General features: G+C 38.3%; 1 protein-coding gene across 3 annotated transcripts in view; it reads right to left on the bottom strand.

The window, feature by feature from the left end:
• Tafa2 (TAFA chemokine like family member 2) overlaps positions 1 to 19,895 on the bottom strand; it is a 449,137-nt gene that overhangs the window by 10,457 nt on the left and 418,785 nt on the right. The window contains exon 6 of one of the 3 annotated variants that reach the window (XR_003713839.1): positions 584 to 830. The exons of the other annotated variants lie outside the window; for them this stretch is intronic. The gene's annotated coding sequence lies outside the window, so the exon portion shown is untranslated. The remainder of the gene's footprint in view (positions 1 to 583; positions 831 to 19,895) is intronic. 3 annotated transcript variants of the gene reach the window in all.

A 19,895-nucleotide genomic window follows, 5' to 3' on the forward strand; every position in this document is an offset into this window, starting at 1 on the left:
GAGAGAGAGAGAGAGAGAGAGAGAGAGAGAGAGAGAGAGAGAGAGAGGAGATGGGGCAATGCACAGCTTTAAACGTGGGTAAATTCCCAATACATAAGAATAGATTAGATAAGGAATGTATCTGGATTGGTTCATGGAGATTAAGAGAAAGTGCATTGGCTCAGGGCTCTACATGCAAATTTATAAACAACAAGCAGGTTGAATGCTGACAGATGTTCAGGAACAAACAAGGGTATCATACTTTGTTTCCTATTCTAAGGACAGTGGTACTGCAGAGCTCCTGATGGTGACAGCATAAGGTTCACCAATGGCAGTATATTAGCTCCTTCACCATGGGGGCTTTGTACGACATCCAACATGGAGGCTTTGTGAGTCAGTTCGAGAAACAATGCTTCTTCTCAGTATTTTTTTAACTTAAAAACATCATTGGCTCCTTTATTAACCATAGAGTCAGTTCTTTGCTCTCTGGTCTCTAAAACTGTACCAATTTTGTTATCTCTGTTTGAAATCAAACACCTAGAAAGCTACCGTAACCACAAGAACCGCGAGGTCACAGTTCACCCTGTTAACATGGGGTACACACCTGCTGCTCTGTGAGAAATGAAAGGAGACAGACGCTCATTTCTGGAGTTGTTTGGAATCTTTACTTCTCAAGGAAACTTCTGCCCCTTCCTCAGAATCCGACCAACACTAGGATTCGCCATAACTACTGCTCCAAGCGTGGAGCCAGAATAATTTTGAATGTGGAAAATCAAAAATTGTCATCAGGCACAGCAGAAACCTTCTCTTTCTATTTCTCCATTCCAATGTGAAGAGTTTTACACGTTTGCCTAAGGAACAAACACATGTCAGGTACTCCACTGTTCAACAGATCACAGGATTAAAAGCCGGAAAGAAAGGGAACATTTTAACAAGCATAAAGGGACAACAAGACAATAATGCCCTTTACTTCTAACAAAGCTCACAGTGGGAGCACTTCTCTATTGCTCTTAGGGGATTATAAATGCTTAGTGGGGAGAGTTTCAGAGCAACACACACAATAAGTGGGCTAACTTAAACAGCTTTTACAAGCAATTTCAATAGGGACTGTAAATTTTTCTTGTGAATAGCTTGAGAGACTGTCTACACAAACCAAAGAAAGAAAGTTATGTTGAATTTAACTGAGAAGGAACAAAGAACTCAACAGGTAAGGACTTTAACATTAAAGTGTCGAAGAATCATAGAAACATTATGTGGTAACACTCAGTTGCAATCCTAAGATTTTCTATTTGCAGTCATAACCATGCATGGGCTCATCTGAACATCCATGAACTGCAGTAATTTAGAGCTTCCTGATACATAAACTCAAATCATTCACACGTCAGGGCAGGTAAAACAGATCAAGCCCTCTAACCAACGTTTAAGTTTCTGTAGGCATGGGCACGTGCCTTTCAAGCCAGCTCCATAGTTCTTACCTTGCTATAAATCCTATGACACCCATTAATGGTCTGCACAATACCGATGACATTTTCAGCAGTAATTATGATAGTTTATGCATTCTTCCTCAAAGATGATTTTATATATATGATTATATATACTAAATGCATATGTGTGTTAAAATATTATATATGTACAATTTGCATAATAATTGGAGAAAATATACATTGTAATGTTATTCATAATAAACAATATAAAGACAAAGCTAGTCACTGGCATCAGAAACCAGAGGGGTTGTAATAGAATGAATCAAATGTTAACATTGCCTTCATGAATCTGAAGAGGAGTTAAACTCCTTAAATTTAACAAGAGGAGTTAAAACTCATTGTGGGGGAAAAAAAGACATAATAGAGATTAAAGAGAGTTTACAATTTAAGAATGGCTTAGAGTTATTGAACATGAAAAGCATTTCTTTCACTATTACTGCTAACTTAGGCCTCTCCTTATCAAACTAGAAAAGGTAATATTAAGGCAATGTGTAGTGTAGGGCAGAACTTGTATGTACTGATCACCCATCAAGAATATGTGACTGTATCCAGGCATACCAGGTCCAAGGTTATCAGACAATGGGTAGATGTCAGTGACAGGTGGCAAAGAATGAAACTCGAGGCAATGTGGGAGAGTTTCACCTAGCCACAAGCAGGGGATATGCACTGTTCATGTCCTCCCAGTGCTCCGTGTGCCTTACATCGTTCAAAGCCATGGTTTTATATGAAATCGTCTTTAATCCTCCATTAATCAGCTAACTGTTGTCCATACATTTTCTCCCTTTCTGCTTCTACCCATCCTCTGAATCTGTTCCCAGTCCCTTTCCCACCATCCCTTGTGGAAGCAAAGGCTGTGCTCCATCTAGTTTGTATAAAGGGGATCACTCTCTCACCAGTCTTGCCCTTTCTGTATCCTCTTCTTCTTTGCCACCATCGCCTGACATCTACAATGGTGTCATACTACAGAAAGAAACCTGAGTCTATGAAACCTAAAATCCTCCAGGAAACCAACCCACCAGTTTCATCTGGCCTTCTTCACAAAGGCTCCACAGACACACATTTAATGCTTGGCTAGGCTCTTGTCCCCATCCACGGCTTCTGGTCTCTGTGCACATTTAGTACTGTGCTGGATTTAAAGCCCAAAGGATCGGGGATAGCTTTATGATCCATATATTCAGAAACATAACTACACTTAAGGCATAATTCATTACATTAAGATGACTTATGAACTATGATCTATGATAAAGCAAGAATATTAATATATACTTCTTTCTTCATGACTAAGCAGTCTTCCTGGCACTTATATGATCTCTGATATTTATCAAATAAAAGATTAAAACAGTGGGTGGATATGTATATGGAGGATTGAATGAAAAAACTAATGAATGAATGAATACACACACACACACACACACAAGTGATAAGCACAAACAGCTTCATAACAAAATAGAATTACTATTTGGGTTCTTTATAAACACCTAGAGGCATGATCAGGTGACCCCATAGGCCACTTTCTCAGCTATTAATTTTTCTAGCATTATTCCCATGGTTCTGTATTTTTAGAATTTGAAATTATAGATATCTATGGGTCCTGACATTCAGCTTCACTTTTGTACCTCAGATATTTAAATGTATTCTCATTTGGAAAAAAGGTCTGATTTTTAAGACAAAATTAATTCATGAAAATAATAATGCAGGAAGATAATAGGAATCTGTGATGCTTTAATTGGTATTAGACTAGCCGCTTGGGATGTGGAATATGTCCAAATGGATACATCAAGGTTTGTACTGGCATATTTATTAGTTAATATTTTCAGTTATGAATTATCCTAGTTTTAAAAATTCACTTCTCTCTTGAGTGATTTCCATACTGCTGCCTACCACTGTCAGGGAGGGTTTCTCCTGGAATATTCTCCGGTGGTAATTATCCTATACCTAAGAATCATAAGCTCTCTTGACCAGCATGGTGGCACCGTTGAGGTAGCATCAAGTTTCCCATAGTGGAACACATCAAACAAATGATAAAATTACTGAGTCAGTCCCTCCTCCACCCATATAATATGGTTCATATAAAAAATAGAACCATAGAATATGATTCATGTTCACATTCACATAGAGATGGGAGGGACAGAGGAATTGGAGGAGAGAGGAAGGGAGCAAGGGAGGAAGGGAAGGAAGGAGGGAGGGAGGGAGGGAGGGAGGGAGGGAGGGAAGGAAAGACTTATCTATATTTACTCTTCAGGATACCTGATACCTCTTCCCCACCTTTTTCCCCTAAAATATCAAGGCTGACTTTTAAAATGGAATCTTTTTCTCCCAAATTCCAGTATGGTTATACCAGTTCCTACTTCTCTTTCCTCCCTCCAATCCTCCCCAAGTTCCCTTTCTTACAAACTCAAATCCTTGTTCTTTATATCTTTAATTATTACAACCTGCCTGGATGGCCTGGAGCTCACAGTATAGCTTACTCTGACTTGGAACTAACAGAGATCCATCTGCCTCTACCTCCCAAGTGCAGAAGCTAAAGTGCACATGCCTGGCTAGGTTTCCCCTCCACTGCCTCCCCCGATTCTTGTATTTTTTTAAGAGTCTATCACATCTAGTTGACTAAGTGGTCATGTGGTCCTTTATGCCTTTCCTATAGTTCTGACAGAGTAGTGGTTTCACTTCAGTGTTGTGGGCTGTTTTTGGTTGTTGTGGTGGTTGTTACTATTGCTGTTGTTGCTCAAACTACTTATCCTCTTGTATGCCTGGTTTGGGGTTTTATTTTTCTAATTGTGTGCTGTTCCGTTGCAAAGTTGGAAAATTATTGTGAGACTAGGTCTGTAATTTCCCTCCAGAGAGGAAGTACATTTGCCTTTCTCAATGACATTTCATCAATCCTTGTAACCCTCAGTCCAGTTTTAGGTGTTAGGGTGAGTCAGACAGTACTCTGGGAATACTGTTCCACCTCCCTTTCTTTCTTACAGTGAGCACAGGGCTATCCAGTCAGAAATAAAATGTGTTCACAGAGCTATCTGCTCTGGGAGTATCTTATCAGAAATAAGATGAGCTTGACATGGTCAGCTGCTTGGTGACTGTTGTCTATTATGAGAGTCTTCTGGGGTCTGCCGGAAAACTCATATTCTTTCAATCTAGGACTTTCTGGTGTTGACATTTACCTCCTTGGGTTAGAATACTCCTAAAGTTAGACTAGTCTTCCTAAAACTTCACACTTGTTCTACTTTTCCCCCTTCTCATTGGATTTCTGATGTTAGGACACATACAATTTATACATATTTTATCTTTTTAAAAAGGTGTGTTGGGATACTTTAAATATTTTACTTAATCATTACTAAAATAAAGGCAAATTATGGCAGTCCAACTTCTTTGAGAAGTTTAGTGTTGGTAAGTCATCAAGAATTCTGAAACACTTCAACTTTTTCTTTGGCATTCATCTGTTTCTGAACTTCTCTTATGCATATCCTAGAGGGATTTCTCCCATCACCTGAACCAAGTAATTAGCCTTTTCATGGAAACTTGAGTTTTAGTAAATAACTCTTGGATATTGATGTCTTGAAGATAAAAGCATAAGGATTCTGAGGATTCTGGAGGGATTCCCTGAGGGAATCTTCCTAAAAACACAAAACATTTTTGAAAAGCACTAAATCACATTAAGCTTATAGTAAATGTTTAAAATTACCATTGAGCAACTATTCCCGGTCATAGTGCTCTGACATATTCTTCAACATTTCTATCACAAAGATGAAACATAGAGAGGGTGTGTGTAAGGCTGACTGTAATGTTATCAGCTCATGCTGGAGTCCAGAGTTATTCTAAGGGCCACATTAAACTGAAGGCACACTCTATTACCTTCAAGGTAGATGACTTACTACAATAAGATCAAAAAGACCTCTTACCAAAAAAAAAAAAAAAAAGACCGATTTTAAAGTCCAGTAATATTGGAATTTAATATCATCTAACACACCCTTAAGATTCTCAGCTAGGTTTTACAATTTTCCAATCATATATTTTTAAAGTTTGTATTAGAAAGGAGTTTTCATAATTTTTCCTAAAACAAAGATTACCAGAGCTCCCAGGGACTAAACAACCAACAAAGGGTCCACGTGGATGATGAACACATGGCTCCACTTATATATGTAGCAGAGGACTGCTTTATCTGGCTGCCATCAGTAGGAGGAGAGGCTTTGGTCCTGTGGAGGCTTGTTGCCCCAGTATAGGGGGATGCTAGAGGGCTGAGGCTGGAGTAGGTAGGTGGATGTGGGAGTGCCCTCTTAGAGGCAAAGGGGAAGGGGGGATGAGATGGGGTGTTTGTGGAAGGGAGACAAGGAAGACATTTGAAATATAAATAAATAAAATAACCAATTAATTAAAAATATTTTAAAAAGACAATTGTAAATTTCAACTTCATTATTTTTTCTATTTCCTTTCTTTACCATGGAATTCATTAAAAACTGGTTGAGATGTAATGTCTGGCTGAATGTTCATCTGCTGGTGATGACTGTCTCTAACAATGAAGGAGACAGGCTGTCAGCAGGCAGGATCCATGATAGAATGACAGAGAGTGATGAAGAGTGCAGGGTGAGAATATCTAACCATCAGATCACCTTCCCTTTGAGATTTATTATCTGTGTATTTCTGTATACCACAAACCCTATCTTCTTACCCATAGATGGAATTAAGCCATGTTTTATTACACTGCCGAGAATAAATGCAACTATGCTCCCAGTAAGAAATTAATGTACTCATTCAAATATTTTCAAGTTTGACTTTGAAATAAATATTTTCAAAAACAATAAAGTCTACCTCTTTGGGATTACTTCCATTGCTGTGTTGCTATAAAGTATAAAAATGGAAAATCTGATAATATAATGAGGCATTAAACATAGGTGTGTCATTGGCATTTAAAATTCTATTATTATCATCTTTTGCAGATTTAGGCATTTCTGCTGTAAAGCATGAGACAATACTACATTTTATTTCAAAGATTATATTAGAGTCACAGAAAACAAGGAAACGGCTATATTATTCACACCATTTCTAATGCATTTTTTCACCACTTAAGAGCAAAAACTCACACATTGCCACACACTTCAGTTGAAATGTGCTGTTTAAAAAAAATCACTTAGGTTTTATTTGTTATTCCATAAATAGGAATTATTAGCCTCAGCTAATTGCTGAATATCTATAAGCGCTTTCTGCATCAGTTTCTACTCAGCGTTTTTGTGATTTAGTGGGAACATTAACATTGTGTTACTAACAGCAAAATGAGCAAGGGTTGCTCAGCATTCAAGGAAACAAGCTTTTCCCAATGCAGTAACCATTCCAGGCTAGCCTCATCTCACACTGCCCCAGGCAAACTCTCTTTCCCCTCTCTCTCTCTCTCTCTCTCTCTCTCTCTCTCTCTCTCTCTCTCTTTCTCTCTTTCTCCCTCTCTCTCTCTCTCTCTCTCTCTCTCTCTCTCACAAGCACACATGCACAGGCACACACACGCAACAATACACAGGCACACACACATGCACACTCACACGCATGTGCACACATACATGCACGTGCACATGCATGCGCACATGCACAGACACACATTCATGCACAACACACATGCACACGTACAACACACATGTACACATGCACATACACACACACGTACACACTCACAAATATTATTTTTTAAAAAGCAGATATATAGAAACCCCAGCACACAGATATAGTACACTCTATCCCCAATTAAAACAGGTTAATTATTAAAGAGACACTTTTGCAAGTCTACCTTAGAATTATACTAAAAAAAGAAACCTTATAAAGGTCATAATTGCACCTTATAGAAAAAAAAATAAGTCCTTCCTTCCTGATTGCCTCAGTAAGATGTGACTGGAAAAACAATCCTGATGACTAAAAGGGACACAGCAATGTTTATGCTCCAAAACCATACTTTTGGGAAGATGATTCTTACAATTGAAGATCATAATAGGTTTGACCTCACCCACACTAATGGAGAGAATGTTCCAGATTATATAGCCATTAAAAATCTGCAGCTCCAGTTCTTTGGTGAATTAAAAACAACAATCAACCAGTATCTCAATAACATTTGTTTATTCTATCTGTCTGTCTGTCTATCTGTCTGTCTGTCTATCTATCTATCTATCTATCTATCTATCTATCTGGGTTGGGGCAGTGAGCATACACACACAAACATACACACAGGTGCACACACACACAGACACATAGATATACATATACCACATATACACATAAGTGCACACACACATAAACACATGCACACACATACACACACCCAGGTGCGCACACACACATACACACACACACACACATGTGCATACACACATACACACAGGTGCAGACACACCCATGTGCACACACACAGGTGCACACATATATACATGCACACACAGATGCAGACACACATACACATGTGTACTCATACACACACACACACACACACATGTGTAAAAGTGCCATAGCATGTATGTGAAGGCCAGACAACAACTTGCAGTATTTAGATTTATTTTCACCATTTAAAGATCAAACTTTGGCTATCAGGCTTGGTAACAAGGACCTGTCCCTGCTGACATATCACTTACCCTTGATGATATTTTTGTGGCTATTACAAATGAGACTGAGTACAATTCCCAAACGAATCAGTGTCTTCTTTTAGGGGCTTTGTTCAGCTATGAAGTTGTGTTGAAGGGCATCCTTAGAAATTTCTACAGCTGTTATATTTAACAAGATTTACTACTGTTGAATAAAAATGTTCATACTTTATTTATTGGGAAAATGGCCTATTTTTTTTCTTAAACTTTGCACAACCTGCTTGATCTATGAACCTCCCTTAAGAATCGAGGAAGCCCTAACAAATGACCAGGAATCATTTTAAGAAATTCATGAATTTTGTTCAATGGCTAACGCCTAAGAGCCCCATGTGGTATTTATACAATTGCCCCATCTCACAAATGTGCAAGAAGTGCAAGTGTGGGGCAACACACAAAAACCTCATTAGAAAATTCTAATGCATGACGAAAAGAAGGACTACACCACATGAGTCCTAGAAGCAGGCTGAGCAGATCAACTCCCACAAACATCCTGATGACACCAGTTCTCCCATAACCAGTTTTCTCAAGTCCAGAATGCTTTAAAGAAGAAAATTGAACCAGCAAAGCAGAGATTACAACCAATAATTTGCAAGCATCCTTTGAAAAATGAGTCTCTTCTTCTCCCCCTCACTCTGTCTCTATCTGTCTGTATATCTGTCTGTCTGCCTCTCTCCTTCTATCTCTGTCTCTTTCTCTGTCTCTCTATCTTATGTGTATGCACACACACACACAAACACACTCACATACATGTACACACACACACACTCATACACACACACACACATACCCCTCCTCCCAGATAATTTTCAGTTTTCTATGAACAAGATAAGAGAGAGAACGGAAATGACAGTAACAGTATAATGTTTGCCACCAGAGAAGACTCAGCCACAGATGCAGAGGTAAAATGTTAAAAAGCAAGCAGGTGCTTGAGGAAACAAACCTTTGTTGAGTTTGGGCTAATCTCCTCATACATTATGGCAAGTCAACATCAATGCTTACTAGACGCAACGGAACACCGTGAGTGAAAGAGGAGTCAACAGTTAAGTCAACCGTATCTCTAAAATGTTAAATGCTACCCATTACCACAAATCTCTTTCTGTAGCTTCCTATAAACTATAACAATTCTGATTTTTTTATTCAATCTAAAAACTTGAATTTTAAACTGTAGATCAAATTTCACCAATGTCAGATTTTCCCATACTTAACATTATTTCAAGATTTAACTTCTGCATGAGTTTAAAATATGGACAGGGACAGATGTGTATAAGAGTCAAGGTTCTTATGCATTGGTAGTATTTTCTGTTTTCAAGAGTTCTTACTGTGGTCACAATTTTTCATATTACTATGGACATAATCTCTCTACTTTATCTTCTCTCCTCCCCCCTTTTTTTCTCTGTATCTCACATATATGACATATAAAATATACACATATAAAGATGGTAGAAAATGTAAATATGGCTTAAAGGTATGTTTCAGATTATATTTTTCAGCTTTCCTGTTTATTTTTCTATATAAATAGTTCATAAATATGAAACTAGTTTAGTTTGGAAATCTCTTTGTGTGACTCAGAGGCAGTGGAAATATAATACCAAGAAAACAAAGGTACAAAAGAAATTTCAGTTCAATATTCATAGCACAGAATAATACTTAGTTTACTTACTAGGCACTAAAGAAACAAAATGGTAAATAGTTTCCTTGAATGATGTCACAGTTACTCCCTTATTCCACACCACCTGCTAAATGTCTTCGGGAGTCTCGATTTAAACATTCCTCTTGAGAAAGCTTTTCCTCATGAATCATTTCATTGTGGTCCATGGAATAATGATGAATAATGATTCTCTGAAGTCTGCTTTTGTCTATTGGTCTACAAATCACAACATCTGCTAGATTTCTCTACTCTGAGTCTCTGTCAATGACTATCACCAAAATAATCACCAAAAGATAAGTCTTTGAGTCTGGGATGTTTCTTTTTCTACTTCTTATATTCATGTTACTATCAAATGCTGATGATTCTACTTCTCATCCCTCTGCACCCACAATGCCACCACTTTTCTTGCTAACTTCAAGCCCATAATCTCATGCCTTCCTCTGATCCTTCATAGCTGAGTATACTTAATGTTAAATCAGATCTTTCTCCTATCCTGATTGCATAAGATTCTTTCATAGTTCATCCATGTCTAGAGGAAAAAGAATTAAAATCTTTCACCTGGAAACTTAAACGTCTCATAGCCCAGATGAAGGTTCCTACCACTGTGCTCCCAGGAATTCCCAGACACCCATCTCCTTTTACATACATTACTTCACCCTGAGAATGAGTTTCAAACACATGACTAAGACTTGATCTATCCCTCTAAGCTTTTGAATAAGCTGTTTCCTGTCATTATGACTGTTGATCTAGTCAACTCTGAATTTTTGCTTATCATTCAAGCAAAATTGATCACATAAATTGATCACGTAAATAAATTGATCACATTCCAGACTGAGAAACTTCTTATTTCCCAAGGCAGGTCACTCATTGAAAGCTAACATTGAGTATGTTTTGCTGTGGTCTTGGCTGTATTTCTTATAACGGCACCAATATGTTTTTCTTTTCCTTGCTACGTCTTCCAATAATTGAAGACATGTTATTCTTGTGTTTCTATTCTCAGGGGTTAATCTCCACAAATCCAATACATAAATCTTTTTGTCACCCACTAAAATTGGGATCTGGAATTGTCTTGGGTATGGCCGGCTGAGGTATGATCATTCTAAGAGAAAACTCAGTTCCTCCCTTCCTACAGGGTACAGCTCAGACCAACTCCACAGTTGAGAGTTGTTCTGAAGCTCCTGGAAGATTTGACAAGTTGTAGATTGTCTGCCTTCCTAGAGGTGAGGGATTTGAGACCGAGCTGTGCTTCATACACCACCTGGTCACCATCTCCAAAGCTCTCTGAGCTTGTTGGAAACATGCACTAAGTCTTTTTAACCTTTCCACCAAAGTAAGAAATTAAAACTGCCCAGTAACTCATTCTGTGAGGCATTAAACTGCCTGAGCCGTATGCAAAATCGTGAGGGAAGGGGCATAGTAGCTCAAGATTGGGTAAAGGCGTACATTTAAAAGTAGGAATTTTGTCACCCAATATAGTAAAAAGGCCAGAGGTCTCCAGAGTGTGGCTCCTTGAGCATCACCACCTAATCCTTTCCTTTTTATTAATTTATGCTTTCCTAATTCCATACATGCATATATAAAATATTTTGGACACATACATGCTCCAGTATCCTCTTATCCACCTTCCCAAACTCAGAACAGTGACTAACAATTTTTCAAACTTGCAAGTTTTATATCTTCTTGGTTTTGTTTGTTTGTTCATTTGTTTGTTTGTTTTATAAGTCGTGACTGGTGGTTGCCTGTATAGTAGGGGATTATTTACTGGAGTATAGTAGAGACATAACACATGGCTATACTACTGAAGAAATTGGCTACCTTTCTCATCCTCCTACTTCTTAAGTTCCTTGAAGGCTGATGTTTCTTTCCTTAGGTAAGTAAGTCCACATAAACAAAAATAGTTTTGGTACCTGAGTATACTTAACTTTCAACATATATGAACTCTATAATGTCTTTAATTAACATGGCATAACTTCGGCCTTTGTCCCAAATGTAAGAGACAGAACTATGATCCTCTCCATATAATTCACGGGGCATACTCCATAGCCTATGATATTCCTCATAGTTGATGAATATCTTATAAGATATTAAGGATATTACAGGATATTAAGATATTCTTCATGGTTGAGGAAGGTTCTACAGTACCCAGTCAGTGTTACATTACAGTGTGTGAATACTCAAAATTAACTTTAAGCTCATCAGCAGATGCTTTGGAGTAACATTTACAGATATATATACACGGTTATTGCAGTGTGGCGTCATCTCCATCTTCCAGGAGTTTCAGAGCACTCATCTGTGCCCATTGCTCATTTTAATTGTGAAAATATAGGCCAAGCTTGAGAAACACAGCTCTGGTGATCTATCACTTGAAGTTTCTGCATTAATTTCCAATAACTCTCTAAACAAATGCCAAGGAGGATGCTCTTACTCCTATTAAATTATCGCTAATGAAGTAAGCAGTTCCCTAATTTAAAACACCAGATTTAAAATGTTACCTTTGGCTAATGCTGCATCCTGGGCACCTAGCTGGGTTCCTACCTGCCTTGAACTCAGTATCTAATTGATGTGAAAATTGTACGCGTGTTATTCCATCTCTGTCTGAACCTCCTTATTAAAAACCTAATGTTATTACCACAATTACCGAGTTCCTTAAGTGTTTTGCTTCTAATTGCCTCGTCATTTGAGATTTTAGCTTCTCTGACATGAATTTCACTCAGTGTCTGCCTTCCTCACTATAATGTAAAAATGTTCATCTGTTCTTAAGAAATATCAAACACAAGGTGTTATATTGGAGTTCCCATTACGTTAAATGGGCTAGAGTTACTGAGCATTAAAGAAAAACAGATTAAAAAATATCTCTACAATTTTTTTTCTGTGTCATCTAATGAGAACTCCCATTCTCTACATGTTTCTTACAAAAGATTGCATCAGATGTGACACACCTAAGAAGGCTTTCTGGCCTTAAATTCTACCACTTATTCCATTGCAGACACATCATTGCTATTCCTTGGATGTAGTTTTCCTAGGAAGATTACCGTCTCAGGGACTTTAACTTGTTCTTCCATCTGCTTGGAAAGTTTATTCCCCAAATGGCCACGTGAGTCTTCCACAACACCTTCAAACCTTCAACCAAATATGTAAATTTGTTCAGCATGTTTCATTTCCCATCTGTGGTGGTTTGTATATGCTTGGCCCAAGGAGTGGCAATATTAGGAGGTATAACCTTATTGGGGTAGATGTATCACTGTGGGTGTGGGCTTTAATACCCTCTTCCTAGCTGCCTAGAAGCCAGTCTTCTAGCTGCCTTCAGAACAAGAGGTAGAACTCTTAGCTTTTCTAACTCCATGTCTGCCTGGACACTGCCATGTTCCTGACTTGATGATATTGGACTGAACCTCTGAACCTGTAAGCCAGCCCCAATTAAATGTCATACTTATAAGAGTTGTCTTGGTCATGGTGTCTGTTCACAGCAGTAAAACCCTAACTAAGACAGTATCCTGTTTTCTCAAAATGACCTAACACATCATCTAATGTGCTATATATTTTACTAATTTTTTATTTTTGTTGTATCCCATATAACAGGTAGAATCTGGTCTATCTTTGTCACCCAGATGTATTGTCTTTCATATCCTTTGTTTCCTCAAAGAAGCAATTGTTTAAGTCCTGTGGTGAAAGTGCTTTGCAGATATACCTGTTTTTGGTAATTAGCTGACCCCTGGGGGGTCATGCATGACCCCTGAATTTCCTCAGGTTGTAATTTTCTCATCCCTTAAAAGCACTTGACAACAGGCAGAAAAGTTCCTTGGAGACACAGCCAAGGAGGAAACCAGAGGAAGTACTGAGACTAGGGAGGGTACTGAGAGGTGCAGACCTGAGGAGGCTTGACTATGCTGCTAATCTCTCAGACTGGGAAACAATGAGATTGGAAAAAGCCATCATCCTAACAGAGGTGACAGAAGCTCTGGGAATCCTAGCTCTATCAACTCTATCGACCCCCAAAACCAGAAGATGTTAACATGAATGATCTTAGAAGTTGGTTCTCCCCAGACTCGCCATGAATAACTACAGCCTTGTGGTAAAAATGTGATGCCATTGTTCAATTCTACTGCATAAACCCAGACGCCAGATACTGTTGTGGCCTTGACCTATAATGACTAATGGGCACTGTATTAAGTCATTTAAACTTTCTTTAACTTACTATACCAGCAACAAAAAACAAATGTGACCTAGTACAAGCCCTGAGAGAAGAATTTCTTATTTCTCTGGTTTTATTTCTTTGGTACTTTCACCTAAAACTTAGAACAGCACCTTAAAACAGTAAACAATAAGGCATCTTTGAATTAATGTTTATTTAGCATATGATTCATCTCCCTGAGATCTATATCTCAAAAGTAAATGAAATGTTTACCCAAAAATATATTGAAAACTAATATTAAAACATGAGAACTGAGTTGATTTGAAAACTTTGTTAAGGTGTTTGTATCTCCACAACTTCAAAAAAGCAGGGCATGGGAAGCAATCAGATATCAAGGTGGTATTTCCTGAGATGCAGAACGCAACTAATCAGCAAGTGATAAAACGAACCCATGAGGCTGATACTGGAAGGATGGGAAAGAGGAAAAGAAGAAGTGAGAAGGAAAAAGAAAGAGGAAGATTGTAAGATAAGAAAGACAACAAAAATATCAAAGTATAACTTCAACTTCAATGTGGCACATACAAATGTGTGTGTGTGTGTGTATGTGTGTGTGTGTGTGTGTGGTGTGTATAATGGGTCACAAGATAAGATATATTTCTTACTGGAGGTGCTGTAATATAATTTATAAGCCATAGCCCTAAAGGTCATTTGGCTTTGTGCTGTGGAATATAGTGCAATTGAAGCTCTGACTGGTCATAAGATGAAGACAAATGGATGGGGATATTCTGGATAAGAGTGAGCATATCAAGAAAGAACTACTGTACTCTAAATGTACTTACATTCACCAGGGAAAGCGAGCATCAGGCAAAGGCACGGAAGATGGTATACGAACTATGCCACCTTAATGAAGTAAAAATGTATCCCCATGCTATGCCCTCCCTTTGCATTGAGTCTGGAACAGCATGTTTATTCTGTTTAGATCTATAACACTCAGCCTTGATATAAAACCCAGCTTTGTCCGGAAGAGGCAACTTGAGGCTTTGGTCAGCAAAATTCACAAGAAGCTATTTCCTTTCTCCCTTCTAAAAACCGGTCTCATCTGCCTTCTGATGTGATCCACGTATTAATCTCTTACCAATTTAGCTGTGAAGGAAGTGAGAAATGCCCTTGGGATATACAGCTAGAGACCTAGAAGCTGAACCTAGTTTGACATCTTCACGCCATTGTAGCTGATGGAGCTAAAGCAAGGGCATGGCTAGTCTATTATTTCAATAGCATTATTCTGGATACTTTTTTTGCAATTGATCCTGATGTCCCTTGCTGGATGCTGCACAGAGATAAAGAAACTCATGAGACTACACTCTTCATTTCCCTATCTCAAGTGCATATGCTTCTTGGAGGCAAAGAGTATTTTATACATCTCTGTGTTACCCATATTGTCCAGTGTGGTTGACTGTGTTGAGTACAGTATACAGTAACTGCTATGTCAATAGTATATTTGCTTCTGTGTTTAGGTTATGAGTACTGTTACCATATAATGTGCTTGAGAATTCTTAAAATCTGTTAAGAATGTCACTGTATCACCTTTTAAAAAATCTATTTTGTTCTTATCTAAGTTGGTATTATCTGCCAAGGCTACCTATTTACAAGGTCTATGACTACTCAGGCTAGTAAATTTCCACAAAAGCTGCCTGTTTACAGTAGCTTATAGCCATCTGTTTCAATGTTTTTCCACAGAGACCCAAGACTTGGTGTTAGTATACATGTATGACAGGCCTATTGCTGATTTTAGGCCTATGGCTGATTTTAGGCCTTTGGTGTATAAGCATAGGCAGAGTCATAGTTTCCTGTCCCCTGAACCTTCACCCAGCAGATACCCTGTTCTGAAAGATATCTGTACTCCCCCTGAACACCCAACGCTCGGGTGTCATCCCCTTCCCCACGTTCTGCCTTTTTGTGTTTATAACCCCCGTGGAAATAAGTAAAAATTATGATTTGATTTAATAAAATAAATAAAAATTAAGAAAAAAAACAAAAAACAAACCAAAAAATAAAATAAAACTCACTTAAAATCCAATAAAAAAATCTGTTTTGTTTCAAGATATATTTCAAATTACATAATTCCTATCTAATTAAGGAATGTTAAGTATGTGGGTAAGGATAAGAGCATCCCAACCAGCTAAGAATTATGCCCCAAGAATCCACTTAATACATAGGAGAAGTAGTAGGATCTTGGATAAATAATTCTCAAAATAATATACGTAATGACAATATAAAGTCACTTTTAAAGTAAGTATTTTGTCATGTTTTCCTCAGGAAATCAGATCTAAGAGCTGTTGACCCCTGTGTTCTGGAGTATGATGTTCATACCAACAGATAAGAAAAGAAAATTCTAAAGCCTTCATGAGCTCCTCTACTCTGCCACAGAGAAATAACATCAAAACATTAAAAGAAATGAAGCACAGTCTGTTTTTCTTACTGATGATCCCAACAGTGTTAACGATATTTTCTCATATCTCACAAGCTCTACGGCACCTTCTCCCTGCTATTTTGTATTGTATAATTAGCATATAATTAGGTGCTCCTTTACACTGGAGAGACTATTCTTTTATTAATGACTCTTAAAAAAAGTTTCTCACTATTTATCTTCGAAAGTGAGTTTAAAATAAAAGAATAAAAGGGATCGTATGACTTTTCTTTTCTTTTTAACTTAAATCTTAAAGGTAATTCAGGAGAAGGTTTTGTGTGCCATGGGCTCTCCTAAATTTTTCTTCTTCAGCATGGAGTGGGGGAGTTTGGAAACAGATGTGTCTTCTATGTTCTTCAGACTAAATGGTTTTGAGTACAAAAATGTGTTGTTGCCTAAAAGGCTACCTGGCTGCTTCCCCTCCTTTCTGGGAAAGAAAGTAGGTCAGAATGACAACAGCAGCCGAGCTCTCTGAATGGAGTATGAAGGCAGAGGCAGGGTATAATTCACATTTGTGAGAACGGCAATGAGGTTACTCATTTCTCAAATGAACTCACCCAGCCCCGGTTTCTACTAAGTTCTAGAAGATATCATCTCCCCTGCTGAGGCCTTGCATGCATCATTGCTGGTGTTGGCTGATTGCTTTCCTTCCACTGTGAGACTTACCTGAGCATTCCAGATTGGATATGGGCAATTAAAGGGGAGGATGTACATTATGGAAACTTTTATTCATATCCCCAGCCATTGTGCTTGTGTTAAAAATCCCATATGACCATCACACATTGCCTCAGAAACAGAAATAGCCTCTGGGCTGATAGCAGCTCCCAAGCTACTCTGTAACCTTTTCTAGCCTCTCTTCTCGGCATCCTTTTGTGTCCAGGACTTGCAGAATTAGGAATAATGGTTTTCATCAGACTCAGACAGCCCTAGCTGTCTTACTCAAGACTTGTTAAGTGGATAGTGATAGCTGTGGTGGTGTGAATGTGTTTGGCTCGGGGAGTGGCACTATTAGGAGGTGTGGCCCTGTTGGAGTGGGTGTGGCCTTGTTAGAGGAAGTGTGTCACTGAGGGTGTGGGCTTTAAGACCCTCCTCCTAACCACGTGTGAGCCAGTCTTCTAGCAGCTTCCGACGAAGATGTAGAACTCTCAGCTCCTCCTGCACCATGTCTGCCTGGATGCTGCCCTGCTCCCACCTTAATGATAATGGACTGAACCACTCAACCTGTAAGCCAGCCCCAATTAAATGTCGTCCTTTATAAGAGTTACATTGTATAAAGTGTCTGTTCACAGCAATAAAATCCTAAGACAATAGCAATGAATACAATAATTACTTAGGCTTCTTTCTAATACTATAACTGCTTATGTTTTGCAGAAATCACCTCTGTCGAGAATTCTCTCTGTGCCATAATTCTGTGCTCCAACCTATTTAAAGGATGTTTCTTCTTGCCTTTCCTTTTTAAAAATTATTTCAGTGGAAAACACAAACCTTATGACATTGGAATCTTTGGCTTTTTATGGCACTATAGCAACATTCGACTAAACATTCATATTTGTGCAATTTTGACCATACAAGTACACTCCAAGTACACTATAATCGCATTCAGTTCATTGAAAAATATCTAAATAACCATGTTTTACAAGCTTTTTTTAAAAAATTAAATACCTGTTTTGTTTCTCTATGCTCATTTTATTCATATATCCAAAATTAGCCTTATAAAAATACAGGATATTAAAGCCATGAAGACCAGGAAACAAAAGTCGGAGAGATAGCTCAGTGGTTAAGGGCATCTATTGTTCTTACAAAGAACTCAAGTTCACTTCCCAGAGCCCAATTTGGGCCACCCTACCCCTGTGACTCCAGCGCCAAACCGGAAGTCCTCTTCTAGCCTTCTGGGGCATCTATACTCATATTCTCTGACCAACACAAAGACATGAATGCATACAGATAAAGAAACTTTAAAGTTATCAATATGCAAGAAAAATTAAAATAATACATTTTAAAACAATTAAGGATAAAAATGTTTCTTATAAAAGAAAAGGAAATAATTCACTTTGATAGTTCAAAAAGTTCCTTTTTTCAAATCATTTCTATCTTCTCCCTTACGGCCTACTTTCATTTCTAAAATGAAATTTCTAGCCTCAGAATCACTAGAAATCTTAGAAGCAATTTAATCCATGCACTGGATTAAATACAACTGTATTAATGTGCGGTGGATGAAGAGAACTCACCTCTCACTTGGGTGCAGAGCTGATGTTAAACACTGATAAACACTGTTAAAGTCACTACTAATGTTAACAGTAAGTTCACTCAGTTCTCCTTGTAAGCCTGTCTTCTGATGTCCATTTTCCAATCAGCAGAGATGCTGGAGGCACAGAGCAATCTGACTCCCTAGTTTGCAGCTGTTGGACTCATTTTTGCAGTCCTGAATGCCCTAAGCAACAGAAATGTTGGCCAATACCCACTCAGACTTCTTGCCTTCCACTGCTGGTACCAACTGTTAGATTAACCCTCCAGTGATGTAAGAAAACTATTTGACAACCACAGATCATCTCCATGCCCCTAGAGACACAGTCGGTGTAGGTTGAGACAATTTCTATCAGACTTTGTGCTATCATGGGTTTCAAGGAACTCTAGATGACCCTGCAACCACCTAAGTTATCAGAGCAGAACTTCTCCACTGACTTATCAGAGGGACCAATATGACTCATGTTAAGAGATGAGGCTGTCATTGGTTCAAAACAAGCATCAATGGCTGTGGTCAATCCAAACACCCTTTGGGGTTATATAAGCTTGCTTCCCAGGCTCACTTATTGAATTAGAAGGGACACAATGCTCTGAGCATGTTGTCCTGGTGTAATATCATACTAAATATGAGGAGGCTTTCCTTAAGTAGTCTTTTCTTGTCTGCTTTCAGAAGTGAAGGTTGAACTGGTAAGAATAGAGTCAGCAAAAACATGGTAACAGGTGAGGCACAGAGGAGGCAAAGCAGTCTGGGTAGCAGTTGACTTGAAAAAAGGGAAACACAGACTTTTGTCTGACAGCCGGGGAGGCAATTTGGTAGTATGCCTGGCAGAAAGATGAAGGAGAGAGAGGGAGACATGGAAAAGGAGGGGAGGGTGAAGAGAAAGGGAGAAAGAGAGACTAAGATTTGATAAAATGGGAAAAGGAACTCAAGACCAGCTTTAGTACCGTGAACACTTGAGGGGTTTTCGTTTCTGCTCCCGACTTCATAAAGCCACCATTGTCACTATCAACTCTGGACAACATGAACTCTACCAGGGAACTCGTATTGGAAGAACTTCCTGCCTGGTCACAGGTTTTTTTGTTTGTTTGTTTGCTTTTGTTTTTGTTGTTGTTTTGTTTCTTTAAATCCCAGGATAATGTTGATTGATATGTTCTATAAGGACCTCCATTACCAGCTGTTCTTAGTGAAGAAAATGAAAGAAAATCTGAAAATGTTGCAGCCTATAGGGATCTAGATGGGGTTTTCCTACCCATGACTAATTACTCTTATAACATCTTATTACTATACATTGGAGAAATTTTTGTGAAGGTGAAGCTCAGCTTTAATTTT

This window comes from Grammomys surdaster, unplaced genomic scaffold (genome assembly GCF_004785775.1).
Source record: "Grammomys surdaster isolate TR1022 unplaced genomic scaffold, NIH_TR_1.0 125548, whole genome shotgun sequence".
NCBI lineage: Eukaryota > Metazoa > Chordata > Mammalia > Rodentia > Muridae > Grammomys > Grammomys surdaster.